At 40.4% G+C, this 12,220-nt stretch overlaps 1 protein-coding gene across 7 annotated transcripts in view; it reads right to left on the minus strand.

Annotated features, from left to right (window-relative positions):
- CUX1 (cut like homeobox 1) overlaps window positions 1-12,220 on the minus strand; it is a gene marked incomplete at both ends in the record, with an annotated part of 282,299 nt that overhangs the window by 171,171 nt on the left and 98,908 nt on the right. The window lies entirely within an intron of this gene.

The raw sequence follows: 12,220 nt of genomic DNA on the forward strand, positions 1-12,220 counted from the left end.
CCGAAGAATAAGATCCTGTAACTCTGCAGAGGACATTGTAGTATTCACGCACAGCCAAGAAGCTGGACTCCTACTTTTGCTGTCACGTTCCACTGACAAGGCACAAGCAGTGACTCTGTGTATACTTAGAGCTCGAAGTAAACGTGTAAGAGGTCTAAAACAATGACATGACGCTGCATCACTGAGGAGGGCAGCACTGATGCGAGTTACCCAGGAAGAAGGTGCATTTCCCATCCATGGAGATTTCCAAGGCACAGCTGACCAGGCCCAGTCTGAGTGCTAAAGAGCCGTTTTTAGGGCCAGGTGAGACCTAGTCAGCCTCTGGACGTCCCCTCCAACCACGAGTCCTCTGACGCTCCAAGAATACTGCTCACAACTGGGACAGTCACGAACTGCTTAAGTAACCATGAAATCTTCCTGGCTTCACACAGGCCACAGCCCCTTTGCTACCCTGAACCTCATGTAAGAGGTCATAAAGAGGTCTTTGCCAAGTATCTTCTTCATATAAAAAGGGTCCGTTGAAGACTTGGGCCTTTCGGAAAAGGTGACCTTAAAAAGTTGAGAAATTCTCTTTTCCAACGCATTTACTTTTATATCTGGAGTCATGCAACATATTGGACATTAAAACCACTCACCAAAACACCCTCAGCCCCGGACTTAATCAGATTTTCCTGAAGGAAAAGTAAGCTTTTGAGAGAAGTGATTTTTGTCATTTAAATGACAAGTCATGCACAGAGTTGGAGTTATCTGGAGTTCTCTCACTTCCTGAGAAATGGCTTAGAGGGCCAAACGCAAATGAAGCTATCAAAGACAAATGATCAGCCAAATTTCACTTCTTACATGGTTATTGCACTAACACAGAGCTAATCCCTATCAAGTTAAGGGTAATGCTGCAGCTTTCTAAGCTCCCTCTTCGGCACCAAACCAAACAACACTCCTGTTCTTAGTCCAAGTCAAGTCACCGAAATGTTTCTTGGTGTTTTCTGCTGTCTATTTTAGGATAGACAAAATTTAGATACTATCCTTGTATATCACAAACGTCTACAAATTACGCCCCTACCAAAGCAAACTGGCAGGTTGAGCAGCTTTTCCCCACTTCCTGACTACTCCGGGAGACCAGAGGGATTTGCACATTTTATAACATATTTTCTTTGTAACCTGATGATGATGACACTGAAGTAACGATAACCATCGATAGCAAAACAAATGCCCAAATTCAGGGCCAAAATCTGGCTTGGTAGATTTTAATGCACAGTGAAATTACAAACATTAGATTTACAGTCAGGATACTGGCAGCCTTTGTAAAATCAGGAAAAATTATACCGTCTAAGCAAAGCAACATTTCTTGAAATAAAAATCTCAGCTGGTAGGAAATCATCGGGTTTAAGGCTTCTGTCCCTGGTATTGCCTCTGAATTTACTGACTAGGCTGGCGCCAGCCAGAAAGCTGATGTCAAAACTGAAAGCAGAAATAGAGGAGATCTAATTCCAGACCAGCCCCAAATCTCTTGCTTGCAATGGCTCTCAAGAGCGGGGCATTATTCCCACTGCCTAAGCACAGGCTGTAAGCATCAGAAATCACCCTAGGTACGTTGGCAGATGACAAAGCACTGCAATGGCACTCAGTGAAATAAAGCACGGCCAGGTCTGGAAGCAGGAGAACGTAAGCCCTGCTCCCCTCTTGTGTGCGTGGCAAACTCTAGCCAAGAGCCTGCCATTGAACTGCATCGTCTGACATGTTCTAACTTTTGAAAGACAAGATTTGCAGCACTTTTTATTTCATGATATAAACTACGTCAGGACTTTGCCTTCATATTCATCTTTAATAACGAGAGATGTCGTTGGTTGTTTATAGCAGAGAGAAGAGGGAGAGAAGCAGGAGGGAAAAAAAAGGACTAGAAAGGGCATCCCAAAGCCAAGAAAACAGTTGGTCAAGCTGTCAAAAAAGGAGAAAAGCTTTCAAGTACAAAATCTGATTCCCACACATTCTTCATTTAGCAAACTCAGGATGCTAAACACTTCATCCCAGCGATCAAAACGTTACCAAGCAAAATTCATGCCATAATGGGAAAAGGTATTGTGCTTGATTTAGACAGCAGCTTTTGTTGTCGGTAAAACTGTTTTTAAAACATTTCATGACAGAGGAGAATGCAGCTCAAAGTGATGCAGTCCCACTGGCAAGCAATCGGTTATACCACAGTGATCAATCTGGGGCAATCCTGGGACATGCTGATCATTAGAGCACACAGTTTAACAGGGCAAAATGCTTTGACAACTTGTCAAATCTTAGTAGTAACTTGAAATCTGTTGCAGCTAAACAACAGAGACAGAGCATCCCACTTCCATTATCTTCACAGAGCAAACAGTCTAAGACAAATAACTGCAACCCCAGCATTTTAAATGCAACCAAACATGCCATGCAGGGAAGTGGATAAATAGCACGCACCGTAACAAAAGGCATAAACACCTTCTTCACACCATTTTGTGTTTTCTCCCCTCTCTTCCTCCCCCCGCTTAGAAAGAGTTTATAGGCTACTTTTGTAATTCCTTCCTTGGCTAAATAGCATCAAAACTTTAGACAGCTCACAACAAAGGGGAAGTAAAAATAAACAGACAGAAGTCAGGAATACATATGCCTCGAGTCACCAGCTAAAACTCTGCTGGTGAGATTTATTTTTGGCAGTTTGGAAAAATTCCTCATCAGACTTTGTCTCAAAATATTACACTAACGTCAAATAGAATTTTACCTTCTTTGCACTAAACTGAACAGAAAGAAGGACGTTCAGTTCAGACCCGGGGGAATCTGCAGTGTTGGTTAGCAAGGACACCATATGATTTATTATCTGTTTAAAGTGTAGTGGCCTTTACTGCCTGGGCTGTGATCAAAACAGGAAAAGCAACCAACTCCAGCACTCGCATACAGCTAGCAAATCATTGCGATCAGGCAGCACCGCTAAAAAGGGTACATGCAACTCAACATTAAAACAAATGATAATTTATCAACACAAATATTCGAGTACTCCTATGCAATCACATTATTGGCCTATTTTTCCATGCCACCTAAACGTGCGCATTCTCTCTCTGGGTGATTTATCAGGGTCGAGCAGTTTTCTGCAAAAGGTTCCATCACAGACAAACTCAATATCTGAAGTAGAGACTATGAATTAGGATGCTGTATCATTATCTAAATCAAATCTGATAGCTGAAAGCTAATATAGCATTTTCCCTTTACAAGAGTATAAACAACAAGTTTATATTTTGATCAAGTAGCTACACAATGAAATCTGAATCCAAATAATTTTTAACTCCCTTTCCATTCTCATTAAAAATAACTCTATAGAAAATAAACGGAGAATAAATCTCCAGTAAAATCCTGGGCAATAAATGCATCCTTCTGACAACTAAACTACATTATTTATCTAACACTATCTTAATACACTGTGTACAGTACAAAGGACATATCAATGGTCAGGCTACCAACACTGTATTTGTAATTTACTTGAGGTCTGAAGCTACACAGCACCTTCTGATCTCACAGCCTTCTCCATCTCATTTACCTCCAAAATGCTTATCTCTAAATGTCACAACAAGAGCTCTATGACCCTGGCTTGATAAAGTGGTCCGGCAAGGCTAAGCTTCACCTATACACCTTTATCATCTACAGAAGTATTGTGCTCTTGTAAAATAAAACAAAACAAAAAACTGGGCAGATGTTCTTTCATACACCTCCTGCACCACATTTCCTATGATTTGTTTTATGTATCGTTTACTGGAGACAGGCATTGGCTGGTGAATGTCACCATGTCTGGCAGAGAAATCATAATGAGAAGCAGCCCACTTGTATCAGCATCGGTGACATCATTAGTTCAGCTGTCACAACCTATTTTTGAGCTGCCTTATCACCAGCGAGATGCTACGGCTTTCCTGCCATCTTACCCTTTCGCATTTCCTTCCTTGTTAGCCCACACGTAATCAGGAACGAACAACCGGCCCTGCGCTCACAATTGGCAGGGCTGAGTATCGTGATTCCAGGCACTTTCTTAGGAGAACTTAAAAAAAAAAAAAAAAAAAAGGCAAAAAACCAACCCAGAACAAAACCCAATATATGTTGACTGAGTGGGAAGGTATTTGTCAGTTCAATCCACACAGAAAGAAGCAACAGCGTGGACTCAAGAGGAACCCTCATGTCAAAAACTGGCAGCCAGGTTTAAGCCCCTCTTTCACTAGGCAGCGCGCTGGTGTGGCAGATACTGTTTCGTGCGAGCGGGAGGATGTTTAGCTGTGTACCCCACAGGCAGGGCTCACACACTGCGTCCATGAAGCTACGATCTCGACCACCTTGTGGAGCTTCATATAAATAGGGCCGAAAGGAGGAGAGGTAAAAAGCAGCCAAGCATGAAGGATTTGGGAAGAACGCTGGCATCAACTTCTGAGGTGTGTTTGATTATTCTATCCTTCAAGGACGTAACTTGTCACTGTGAAACACAGAAATCAGCAAGTTAACTTTAATGAGTAGTAAGCAGTTCTGCTGGTTAATTAGAGAGCGCCAGCAAGCATATATGCTTCACCCTGCTATGGGTAAATTGGTGAACAAGTTGGAATCACTCAGATGGCTCACCTACCAATACACAAGTTTTAAACATGATTTCTTTGCACCCACAATCATGAAAAAATCCAGAATATGCAATTTTTCCACCAGAGATCCTGGGCACATGTGATTGGAGGAATACTAAGAGAAACATTTAAGTCTTTATGTTTAATTAGTTCCAGCAAGCTACACTTTGCTTTGCTCTGAAAGATACGAAACTGAAATCCCAGATAGTTGTCCAAACAGGTATTATAGAGTAGCTTAGATGACTTATTTAATTCCTAAAATATAAGGCAAATTAAGTCATATGAGCAAACAATTTATTGCTCAATTTACACTATGATTTAATGAGATATAAAACCTCTTATTGCTTAAGGCTCCTAAAGTATTTACTTGAAATCCTATCATTAAAGAATGAATCATGATTGTTATCAATTTTCTATGATATTTTTAGCTATTTTAACACACTAACATGCCAGTATTTTCTCTGTACAAAAAAAATTTCTAAGTTACATTTATAGATATGTTTCAAACTAGAACAACGATAAATAAAAAATCTTGATTTACAGTAGCAAAATGTACACCACAGTACTTTCTGAAATATTTCATCTCACAGATCTTGTGCAAATTCCATTAGCTTTAATTATTTATTAGCAGTAGATTTAGATTACTGTTCTTGACCTATTTTTCAGTGTATGGACCCACCCAGCAAGAAGTGAAAAAATATTCCATTTGTGAAAGGCTGATTTAGTGAGAGCAGACTTTAGCTTCAAGTAGAATATTAAGCAAAAACACATGCATTGTAATTCAGGGGGAGAAGCTTGCACTTCAGAAAGGTTATGAAGTGGGGCATAACCAGCCTACAGAATAAACACTCACAGAGATTCCTTGAAAGGAGACGGAATTTTTGCTGTTTAACCACCTCAGATCATTTTGCAAAATTGCAGCCACATGACAATCCCAGAAGGAAGTGAGCCTCGACAGCAGACATACAGAGAAGTTTGAAGACTTTCTTTGTGGAAAAACCCTGTTTCTACCAAACTCTGTAGACCATGTAGGTCCTAATAAGCCACGGGGAAATGGGTTTAGAGTCAGCAAGCATTTTGGGGCTGGTCCTGAGGTCCCCTTCATGGGCGAGGAGGCAAATCGTGCTCTTCTCAGCACGAGAAAAATGGAGCATCTATGACGGTGTCCACTTGCCACATTGCCTCGGGTGTGGGACTGGCACTTGACTTTCAATGGAACTACTCACTTGCGCCAGTCTTAACGGAATCCTCTTATAGCTTCTTCCAAGTTAAAATAAACAGAAAGCTAACAAGTTTACTCTGTGCCTATGCAGCAAGGTATAAACAGACTGGTTACCTTCAGAACTGTTTAAAAGAATCAACTGTGCGAAAGAAGAACTGTTGCACCCCCCATATATACATGCATATATGTACACACATATACTACATATAATAGAAAAAGATTCCGTCTTAACTAATGTTACAAATTAATTTACCAAACTATGCTTTTTAGAATCATGTTAAAACCCTGCCATCATTTATAAAACAGCAGTTAACATTGGCTAGGAAAGACATTGAAGAGAAACAATTCAGAACTTAAAAACTAGAGTTGCTAGGAAACAAAAAAAATTAACATTCAAACAAAAACGATTCAGGTAGATCTTTGGAAGGAGCTAATTCTAACCAAATGAATGCCTGGTCGCCACAATTCCAGTAAGAAAGGGGGGGGAGAGGGGGGAAGGATGACTTACTCAACAGCTTACCCCATACATGCAGAAAATCAAGCATAATTTTTAACAAACATATTAATTTAAAAGGCTACATACTGGCTAATGGCTCCATGGAGATTTTTCCTTCCACTAACAGTTTGTCCTGCTTTCTTGTTATACCCTGTAGTCCCTGCTGAAGGCTGCAGGCAACACCAAACGTGCCATGACAGACCCTTGTCATGGGAAAAAACACATGTCTGTATCATCCCAGGTCAGCCGAACTACTTATTTAAGTAATGAAAATACATTTGATTAACCAAATAAATATTTCAGAATCTTTGAAGTGTGCCGTTCTTGCCAGCGGGAAAACCATGTGTCACTGAAACTGGGGAACCGCTGTTCTCGGGGCTGAGGCAGTATCTCTGCGTATACAAGAGATAATTACTTGGTACCAAGCTTTGTTAAGTACATGCAAATTTTATTAGCTGAGTACATCTGTCCAATAAAACTGAAAGCAAACTAACTGCTTAGTTCTTCATCCCAATAAACAGCCTCACCTACATTTGTCAAATTTTAACCAGAGCCACTCTGTCCCACCAAAAACTGCAGTTTCACAGGGTCGCTGCCCCTGCAACTGAAGTTTCCAGTGAAAAAAGATCCTTAACACTCCTTCCAAATCACATCCTGCAGGGTCCCTTCCTCCATCCACTACAGGGTGCTCATTTTCCACTTTCAAAGTCTACAGAGAAAGAGTTCACAATGCTTCCCTGATTATTCCGAATTACAGCCTGCAGAACAGAGGTTTCTCTTCAGTGTAAAATGGGGAACTTCTGAAAAAAGGTAATTATTATGAGCCTTAAAAAATTAACGTGTCTAATGAGAAGCTAATGACATGGGCCATGACTCTGCAGAAAATGCATCTAAGTACTGTGGTCCAATTAACACCACCAGTTCAAACACAGACTAATGCTTCACATGGTGGATTTAAAAGAAGAATATTTAATGTGAAACCATAATTGCAGTTGTAATTTTCCCTCCTTCCATATTCCCTCCACCACAAGCAGAGCTGTGTCTGAATCAGTGTGCACCCTACTTCAGCGCTCGGTCTCACCTCCTTGGGTGGTGAAATCAGAAACCTGGCTGCTGTCTGGCAGCGCTGCGCTCATCAGAGTTGGATTCCTCCTCAGTCTCAAGGAAAAGATAGGTAGAACTATTCAGAAATCATTAATTGCAATGTACAGTTTTATTCAGCTAAAGTTGAGAGTACTAAAAAACACTCAAGTTTTAAAACCTGTTCTTGGTCAAGTGGAAAGATTTCCAAAATACAAGCATCTTGCTTTAAAGTCAGGTTGTTTCCAAGAAGAATAATTCTGTGTTAAATATTATAATAAGGAAGCAGGCTTCATCCTCACAGATCCTTACAGACTGTACAGAAACGGGGGGGCCCAGTCTGCGCATTGCCGAGACATCAGATATTGCAAAATTGTTTTCTCTACCTATCTTTTAAATACAGGTTAAAAATCTAGCTGTGAAGAGACCGTATATTAATCATACTCTGACATACCTGCATGTAAGAACACAGGTGTATTTACTGATTTATATCATTATAGTCAGTCTTTTTCTGATTCCAATACTAAGCAATCCTCTAATAATCTTTTTATAAGATTTGCTCACTTAATCTTGATCCTGACCGTTCAGTTTTATTCAAAAGCCAGTTGCTCCTACAGAAAACAAGTTGCTTCATGAGGGCCAGAGCTGAAAGCCTGCTGTCCTGCAAATCCACGTCCTACATTTGCTAAAACTCTTGCAACCGTCATATTTGCCATCCTTATGTTCTTTGATACCTCTTCCACGCAGGGAGTGACTGGCTAGTCGCCTGCTGCGGCTCCTGGGTTACCATGCCTTTAAGCAGCCATCACCCTTTAAATGCAGCTGAAGTGATTAACTTCAGATTCCTACAAAGATGAAAAATTTGAAGGAAAAAAAAATTGACAATCTCAAAAACATCAGTATATAGACCCAAAGGGTCTACATCTAGTTTAGCATATGTGGTAAAAACACCTCAAAATTAATATAACTGTCATCCTCCTGACCTAAATAAAAAAACACAGCACAGATCTTTTCATGTTGCTTCAGTAAGTGAAGCAATTGAGAGAAAACAAACTTGTGCTGCCTTTATGCTTCCTGGCAAGTTTCCTACCGAAACACGCTCAGGTCTATAATGCATATGCTTTGGTAGCACACAGTAGATATAAATGAATCATCAAGATGAAAGAAAGCAAAATCTCACTACAGACTTATTCAATACATTTACTGTTTGTTAGTGAACTTAAGAAATAAAAAAACCCACATAAAGCGCTTTTGAGCAGCAGGATCTTCTCACAACTGTAAATACATAGTCTCAGCTGGGACTAAATCCCAAATTCATATGCTGAACTGTGAACTGTTCCAATATTTGGTGGGGAGGGGGGTAAGAAAGAGATAAAGAGACCGGGAAAAAAAAAAAACAACAGAGGATTGAAGATTAAAAAAGGAGAGACAGAAAGACAGAGCAAGCGCAGTCTATCGTTCCTGGGCACTTTTTTTTCCATCGTTTAAGGCATGCGAGCCTAGCACTGAATCACAATGAACTCAATAGCAGCTTAAAATGAGACATACTTGTATAATAATAAATCAACAGAATTAATACAAGCTTATCTTCTACTAACTTCGAAGGGGGAGCTGACAAATTGCACTTAAGGAAAAATAGTTTTACTGTTGCTAGCATAAGCTGAGTGCCTATAGGAAACTGCTAAATTTAGAAAGCCCGCTTTTGATGATAGCAACGGAAATTAATTCAAGGTTTTTGTTTGTGTGTGTGGTTTGTTTTTTAAGAGCTCTAGAATGTTACTCATCTTCTTGAAACTCTTACCAAAAGTAGAGACTTCATAAATGCACTATCCTCCCTGCCTACTCCCTCCTACTCTTCCCCCTGAAAGCGGCAGAATTGCTCCTTTGGGCTACAGCAATTTAGGAACTTAATGCACTTTAACAAATTCCCTATCTCTTGGCTGGAGCTGCTTGGCTCTGACAGATGAATCAGAGAAGTCCATAAACGTCTGGAGGATTTGTGCAGACTTTTTCTTGTATGACTATATAAGGCAACTACAGATCAAGTTATCATTTTAACCTAAGCTTCAAACCTTTTACCTTTTTCCTATCTTTGTGGCAAACTCCCTTGATCTGCAATACCCCTAAATTAGACATAAACTGTCAATTACTTTTCTCAAAAGCATTTTCCCCACTCTTCACAAGATGGTAAATATACTTGAATTAAGATACACTTAAGTAAAAATTAACTTCTGTTAACAACTTCTGCTTCTCAGAAATGAATTTCTATATATAAGCGAACCAGAATGAGATGCTGTGAAGCTCACGTTTTCATTGACACTATTCTGCTGTTAACGAAGTCACGCATCTCGCCAGAGAGCAGATGTCTTCCATTACTGCTTACCTGAGACATCAATTAACACCAAGTGTCATGAGAAGTTTAGCACAAACTGGTAGAGGAAGTTAAATCTGCACTCAAAAAATAAGAGGGGAGGTTAAAGCTGACTGACTTATGTTTGCAGGGACTTACAAAGGAATTCCAACAATGCTTGCAAAACCCTTTAATCCAGAAAAATACTCAATTTTCACTTCTTACTATCACCATCTTTTATACACGTTGATTTTTACAAGTTGCTTAAACTAATACATCAAAAACAATAGCAGGTGATACGATACCGAAGGGTTCTTTCAGCTCGATCCAAAAACTTCACTGTGCATCCAAAGCAAAGGGTACACCAAGTTCAAGCAACTTTTTTAGTCTAGATATTCCTAATGCACCTCAAAAGGGACACCGAGTGCCACTGAGGGCTCAAAATGGGTATGACTACAGCTCCCCAAACCCAGGAGTGAAACCTGGGTAAACAAACGTGAGAGATTGAAGGGAAATACTGAGTTTTGTATGCATAAGGGAAAAACAGGAGAGTATAACAGAGGAGATAGTACCATCTAGAAAAGCTCAAGTGAGGAGCCACGTGAAGAAACATTTATTTAGAAACTGCTTTATTAAATGATTTTCTTTAAAAGTCTGTTATAAAGAAAACACACGTGCACAAAAATACCTTCAGAAGCAAAATTCACCACTGACCTCCAAAAAAGCAAACCAATAGACAGTGCTGTCAAAGTGCAACAGCATAGTACATGCTGAGAAACCAACCAAAAAACCCTGATGGCTTTGGGGATGTGTCCACTACAGCACAGAGCTGGTATCTGCAGCTCTCTGCTCTCCCAGGAGCTGCATAAGGAAATAGTATCAAAAATGACAGCTTAGCTTATAGGCACAGTTGTTATTTATCATACCTGCTTCAACTCCTCTCCCTCCCTCCCTCCCTCCAACCACAATGGATTGCTATGACTGTACGGCATTTAAAAGCCAGAAGGTGTCTCCCAGGGAAAGATCTGCACCTGAGTGAGGAGATGGCATCCTCCTCTCCCAGAGATTCAAGATGCTATTACTGTTTTATTTTACAATGCCTACTAATCTATTGAGTCCCTGACCTTCATGTTCAGAGTCACAGCAATGCAACAGTGATTAAAAAAAAAAAAAAACCAACAAGAATCCCAACAACCCCCAAACGTACAACACTTCAGGGCTTTGGTGGTGGTTGTAGGCCTGCTGACAACACCGGAGTGAAGACTGCTCGCAGGGCTTCCGCAGAAAAGTTCAAACACTCCTACTGAGCTGCTAAACTCTGTCATGTTTCTTGCACATTTTCAATGCCGTACTAATTTTGCTGAAAGTTCTGAAATTCTCCTACTTCTCTTCCGGCTGGCTTACAACTGCCTGAAAAAAACATTAATAAGAAATAATCCTGATGCATAGCCCCCTCCCGAACTACCACACGGGCTTGCTTTTAAATGTTATTTAAAGCAAGGATCCACAGCCAGCCTCTTCCTGTGCAAGACGCCTACAACAGTTAATTGGCCTAACGACCATGAACCACTTTGAGCCCTCGGCCCTCGATGAACCCCAGCACAGCGAAAAATGGTGGGCCAGATTCGCAGAGGATTGCGAGCTGCCGGCGCAAAACCCGAGCACAGTCACACTTCATCCTGCGAAACGGTCTTAGGAAATGCAGAGATAACTAAACTCAAAGAAAAAGCTACTGTTCAGAGGAGATTCCATCTTACCCAGCTGCTTATTAACACTGCGCAGTTAAAACATGGCACTTGAAATTTCTAAAGGAACACTGTATTTGAAAGTGCAATATTTGAGTAAGAACTCTTAAGACCCAAAGAATATCAAGTTTTTGCAGCTGATTACAACCTTCTGAACTCTGACATTTCTGAACCACTCATCTCTTTCTTAGCTAGGTCAGGACAAATGCTGGAGACCATGCTTAGAGAAAAAAAAGGGTGGCAAGTGGGCAAATGACATCATGGACTCAGAATAAGTATTGATTAAGCAAGTTATTTGACTTTACAACTTCTACTTACTGGATCCTGATCATCTATGCTTATAAAAAGATGTAATAGTTCATTATTTTTAAATTGATTTTGAATTTCCACCTTATTAAGGCTTAAGGCAAATGCATGTTTTAGTGTATTTTCTCTCATTTTAAAAGAAGATTTCCAGTAAGCTAACAAAGCTGTGGTTTTGTACGTTACCTACTCACCTGGCGAGGATCCTCTTCCTACTAGAAAATGAAGGCAGACACTGGACAACCTACAGAAGGGGCTGGGGGTGATCATGCCTTTTGTAAACCACTTGCACATGGAAAGAAGGGAAAACTAAATTGACTCCATGTTAGACTTAGATGAGAGGAAGGTAATTTTTCAGGAGGTGCCGGGAACGGGAGCTCTGGCCGGCCCTGCTGCAGCTCTGCTTCCCGC

The sequence above is a fragment of the Phaethon aethereus genome, assembly GCF_964289735.1.
Source record: "Phaethon aethereus genome assembly, chromosome: 19".
NCBI lineage: Eukaryota > Metazoa > Chordata > Aves > Phaethontiformes > Phaethontidae > Phaethon > Phaethon aethereus.